The 6072-nt window shown below is 57.6% G+C and overlaps 1 pseudogene; it reads right to left on the bottom strand.

The window, feature by feature from the left end:
* The window catches only part of LOC118595308, a 4490-nt pseudogene extending 3600 nt beyond the window's left edge, over positions 1-890 (bottom strand).
* Positions 891-6072: the final 5182 nt, after the last annotated feature.

Raw genomic sequence — 6072 nt, 5'->3', positions numbered from 1 at the left:
ACTGCCTGCCCTAGTTCTCCCAGAACTCCTAGGTTCCTCACATTCCTACTTCCCCTGCTCTCCCACGGATGCTAGGTCTAGTCCTCATTCTTCAACCTGCCTATGCTACCCTATAACTCCTAGGTGTGGCTCCCACACTCCCACCTGCCCCAGCTCCGCCATAGCAGCTAGACCTGCTCCTTCACACCCCCACCTGCCCCAGCTCCCCCATAGCTGGTAGGTTGGCTCCCACACATCCCCACCTGCTCCAGCTCCCCCATAGCAGCTAGACCTGCTACCTCACACTCCTACTGGCCCCCCACTTCCCCATAGCAGCTAGGTCAGGTCCCTCACATCCCACCTGCCCCAGCTCCCCCATAGCAGCTAGGTAGGTCCCCCCCCCACACCTGCCCCAGCTCCCCCATAGCAGCTAGGTCTGGTTCCTCACATCCCACCTGCCCCAGCTCCCCTATAGCAGCTAGGTCTGCTCCCTCACACCCCACTGGCCCCCCACTTCCCCATAGCAGTTAGGTCTGATCCCTCACACCTCTACCTGTGCCATCACCCTCATAGCTGTTAGGTCAAGTCTCACATACCTCACCTGCCCCAGCTCCCCCATAGCGGCTAGACCTGCTCCCTCACACTCCTACTGGCCCATCACTTCCCCATAGCATCTAGGTCTGGTCCCTCACATCCCACCTGCCCCAGCTCCCCCACAGCAGCTAGGTCTGCTCCCTCACACCTCTACCTGCCCCAGCTCCCCCATAGCTGGCAGGTTGGCTCCCACACACCTCTACCTGCTCCAGCTCCCCCACAGCAGCTAGGTCATGTCCCCCACACCCCACCTGCCCCAGCTCCCCCACAGCAGCTAGGTAGGTCCCACACACACCCACCTGCTCCAGCTCCCCCATAGCAGCTAGACCTGCTCCCTTACATCCCACTGCCCCCCCCCCCACTTCCCCATAGCAGCTAGGTCTGATCCCTCACACCTCTACCTGTGCCAGCACCCTCATAGCTGCTAGGTCAAGTCTCACATACCTCACCTGCCCCAGCTCCCCCATAGCAGCTAGGTCAGGTCCCACACACCCCACCTGCCCCAGCTCCCCTATAGCAGCTAGACCTGCTACCTCACACTCCTACTGGCCCTCTACTTCCCCATAGCAGCTAGGTCAGGTCCCCCACACCCCACCTGCCCCAGCTCCCCCATAGCAGCTAGGTCAGGTCCCACACACCCCACCTGCCCCAGCTCCCCCATAGCAGCTAGGTCAGGTCCCACACACCCCACCTGCCCCAGCTCCCCCACAGCAGCTAGGTAGGTCCCACACACACCCACCTGCTCCAGCTCCCCCATAGCAGCTAGACCTGCTCCCTTACATCCCACTGCCCCCCCCCCCCACTTCCCCCATAGCAGCTAGGTCTGATCCCTCACACCTCTACCTGTGCCAGCACCCTCATAGCTGCTAGGTCAAGTCTCACATACCTCACCTGCCCCAGCTCCCCCATAGCAGCCAGACCTGCTCCTTCACACCCCACTGGCCCATCACTCCCCCATAGCAGCTAGGTCTGATCCCTCACACCTCTACCTGTGCCAGCACCCTCATAGCTGCTAGGTCAGGTCCCACACACCCACCTGCCCCAGCTCCCCCATAGCAGCTAGGTCAGGTCCCACACACCCCACCTGCCCCAGCTCCCCCATAGCAGCTAGGTCAGGTCCCACACACCCCACCTGCCCCAGCTCCCCCATAGCAGCTAGACCTGCTCCCTTACATCCCACTGCCCCCCCCCCCCCCCCACTTCCCCATAGCAGCTAGGTCTGATCCCTCACACCTCTACCTGTGCCAGCACCCTCATAGCTGCTAGGTCAAGTCTCACATACCTCACCTGCCCCAGCTCCCCCCATAGCAGCCAGACCTGCTCCTTCACACCCCACTGGCCCATCACTCCCCCATAGCAGCTAGGTCTGATCCCTCACACCTCTACCTGTGCCAGCACCCTCATAGCAGCTAGGTCAGGTCCCACACACCCCACCTGCCCCAGCTCCCCCATAGCAGCTAGGTCAGGTCCCTCACATCCCACCTGCCCCAGCTCTCCCACAGCAGTTAGACCTGCTCCCTTACACCCCACTGCCCCCCCCCCCCCACTTCCCCATAGCAGCTAGGTCTGATCCCTCACACCTCTACCTGTGCCAGCACCCTCATAGCTGCTAGGTCAAGTCTCACATACCTCACCTGCCCCAGCTCCCCCATAGCAGCCAGATCTGCTCCCTCACACCCCACTGGCCCATCACTTCCCCATAGCAGCTAGGTCAGGTCCCTCACATCCCACCTGCCCCAGCTCCCCTATAGCAGCTAGGTCTGCTTTCTCATGCCCCACCGCCGCCCCCCCCACTTCCCCATAGCAGCTAGGTCTGATCCCTCACACCTCTACCTGCGCCAGCACCCTCATAGCTGCTAGGTCAGGTCCCACACACACCCACCTGCCCCAGCTCCCCCATAACTGTCAGATCTGCTCCCTCATGCCCCCCCCCCCCCCCCCACCTCCCCATAGCAGCTAGGTCTGATCCCTCACACCTCTACCTGTGCCAGCATCCTCATAGCTGCTAGGTCAGGTCCCACACACCCACCTGCCCCAGCTCCCCCATAGCAGCTAGGTCAGGTCCCACACACCCACCTGCCCCAGCTCCCCCATAGCAGCTAGGTCTGGTCCCTCACATCCCACCTGCCCCAGCTCCCCCATAGCAGCTAGGTCAGGTCCCCCACATCCCACCTGCCCCCAGCTCCCCCATAGCAGCTAGACCTGGTTCCTCATACCCCCACCTGCCCCAGCTCCCCCATAGCAGCTAGACCTGATCCCTCCCATCCCCACCCGTCCAAGCTCCCCCATAGCAGTTAGACCTTGTCCCCCACACCTGGTACTGACACTCCCACCTGCCCCCAGCTCCTATGTAGTGCTAGGTCTGGTCCCTCACACCCCACCTACCCTAGCTTGCCCATAGCAGCTAGACCTGGTGCCTTACACCCCCACCTGTCACAGATCCCCCATAGCTGCCAGGTCTGGTCCCTCACACCCTCACCTTCTCCAGCTCCCCCATAGCTGCCCAGCCTCTTCCCAGAGCTCCTGGGGCTACCTTGTTCAGCTTTTATCTACCTCAGACCTCCTGTTCCCTGGGTCCCCATACTCCCATGTTATTCCCTATGCTCTCCCTTTTAACTGCTTGGCTTGGTCCCAGAGCTGCAAGGGCTACCCTGGACCCCGGGACTTTCATCTTTCGCATCCCCCAGTTACTGCTCTGGCTTGTCTCTTGAGCTCCTAGGCGATCTTCAGCCCCCAGTACTGCTGCTCTGTCCCTTCCGTAGCTGGATAATTTGTTCCTTAGAGCTTCTGGGGCTGCCTGCTCCCCAGTTATGCAGTCTTTCCCAGCTCTCTTACAGCTGCTTAGACTGGTCCCCTAAGCTCCTCGGGCTGCTCTGGGAGCCAAACTTTGGTAATTGTCAGTGTCCCTAAGATGCTCAGCCTGCCCTCCCAACTCCTACCTGCTCTGGACCTCCTGCAAAGCTTTTCCTGGTCCCTGGGGTTGCCCTGGACCCCTACTAACTTCACTTGACACAGCTCCCATCCCTGCCTGTAGCTCCTTAGCTTGATTCCCACACCCTCACCGGCCCCAGCTCACTTATAGCTGCTTGGCTTGATCCTCCAGACTCCCGTCAGTCCCAGTAACTGCTCTACCAGGTCCCTCTGAGCACTGGAGCTCTCAGGACTCTTGAGTAGCCTGACCCTCCAGAGTTCACCTGACGCTGTCCTGCCTGGTCCCCAGAGTCCCTCTGGAGGCTTCCTCCTCCCCAGCTTACCTGCTTTCCCCTTCACTCCTGGAATCTGCTCTCCAGTTCTGGGCTTGATCCCCAAACCCCAGTGCATCCACTCTTACTCTAGCTGTCTCCAATTAGCATATCGGCCTTCCCAGATGAGCCCTATGGACACCCCATACCTCCCCATGCCTCTTTCCCCACTCTCTCAGTTCTGCCTCTGCCTTCTCCTTGTTCCCTGGATCTTCTTCTCTCTGCTGGTCCAGCTGCCCGGGGTCCACCAGCCTCTAGGCCAGGCCGAGTCCATCCTCCAGGCTTCTGGGTCTATCCCATCAAGTCCTTGAGGCTTACTCTGGTTGTCCGTGGGTGCGCACAGCTTTAGTGGTCTGTGTTTCTGTCCATGAAGTCCCTGGAGACTGTCTGGTTGACACCAAGCTGCAGACAGACACCTTTCTTGTGCAACAGATAGGCCCCTCTGGCTGGGCTTGTCTGTCGACTCTTTCCCATCCTCCTGTGATCTGCTGTCTGTTGGTCCTGGAAGGTCGCACATCCCTAGCTGTGGCTTTCTCTAGCCATGGCCTTCTCTTCTGACCACACTCACGTGTGGGGACTTGTGAGGTGACGGCGGCGTCTCTTGCTTTGGCACTAACAGCGCAGCTCTGAGCTCCGTCTCATCCTTCCAGGATTCACAGTCCTTGCCCCAGAGGTGTGAATGCCACGCTTCTCCCAACCCAGCACAGACTAAGAACAGGATTGAAACTGGGTGACACGGGACACTTCCTGAAGTTCCTCTTTCTTCTGGCGGTTTCAGTGTCTGGGGTAGGGGAGACAAAGGGGAATCCAGATATGGTCTAGGTTACCTCATGCAGGGGGTGGGTGAGGTGGTACTCTTGAGACCCATAGAAGGTGTGAAGCCTAGCTGTCACGACCTAGAGTCCCTGGGTTGATGGGGCTGAGGATTATGTCCACTCTCTCCTGACCACCTCTTTGGAGAAGTCTTTCACTCAGGTCTGACTTATAGCCAGCCTAGGTGGTAACCTTTGCCTTTCCTTTTCTCCATCTAGTCCGTCTCAGAAGAGCCTAGAAGTATCTGTGGCTCAGGGAGAAAAATGAAGTCCAGAGTGGGAAGGCAGAGGTCAGAGGTCAGAGGTCAGAGTGTAGATCAGATGGGGAAGGGAAAAGGCTCAGGCCTCTGGCTATACTTACAAGCAGTGGGTAGTGTGGCTCCAGAGGGAAGCAGGACAAGGGTCCAGTTGGCTCTTAGCTAAACTAAGAGGGGGTCTGGACAGGGAGGCTCTCTGGGGTTGGAACTCCATGGGTTTCATTTCTGAGGTCGTGGACTAGAATTCTGATCCTGGGGTCTCACAGGGAACAGGGATCAGGAAGAGTACTCAAGGTAGTTAACCCTATACTGGGAAGAAGACAGCCCACTAGGATCAGAGCAGATGCTGGAAGGGTAAGGATGTGGGGTACAGCAAGGCCCTGAGACTAAGAGTAGGGGTCAGGGTTAGAGGAAACAGAGACTGGTTAGGTTCATGAAGAGTAGGGTTGTTACATCCCATTCTAGAGGACCCAGGGCTCCATGGAGAAAAGAGTTTCTTTAGGCCAGACAGCGTGCTCACACATCCCTCTTCTTTCTTTTCTTTCTTACTTTGCAGCCAGAACTATGGCCCTGCCCATCTACTTCCCAGTTCCTATGGCAACCTGAATTGTTTGGTCAAGGGCTACTTCCCTGAGCCAGTAACCATGTTTTGGAACTCTGGAGCCTTGTCTAGTGCTGTGTGAAACTTTCTATCTGTCTTGTAGTTCAAGCTATATACTCCATCAGTATCTCAGTAATTATGCCTGCTAGCACCTGAACCAGCCAGACTGCCACCTGCAGTGTAACCCATCTGGCCATCAAGATGAGCAAGAAAATTGCTGAGAGGATGTCCTATAGAGGGCTGTTCCACTGGAGGTCAGGTTTCTGTCATTCTGTTTCTTAGATCATCCCGGGTGAGCAGCTGTGGCCAGGGAGGGGACTTCAGCCCAAAGCATAGGAATTTCTGTCTGTCTTTCTCCATGGCTCTCCTATTTGGACAGTAGTTTTCTGGGTTGGGTGCCCATGTCTCATATCTTGGATGCAGATGTGGACATGGGTCTTGACCTACCATGATCATTCAGGAGCACCTTGACCTGAGCATACATTAGAACTAAACTCTCATCCCCCATACCTTGGTGCTTTTTCTCCTCCAGACCCCAGTAACATTGAGCTTTTTTTTTTTTTTTTTTTCTGTAGGACTCAGAGGCC

The sequence above is a fragment of the Onychomys torridus genome, chromosome 14 (assembly GCF_903995425.1).
Source record: "Onychomys torridus chromosome 14, mOncTor1.1, whole genome shotgun sequence".
Taxonomy (NCBI): Eukaryota; Metazoa; Chordata; class Mammalia; order Rodentia; family Cricetidae; genus Onychomys; species Onychomys torridus.
Note: the sequence above shows the minus strand (reverse complement) of the source record. Positions and strands in the feature narration are given on the sequence as shown.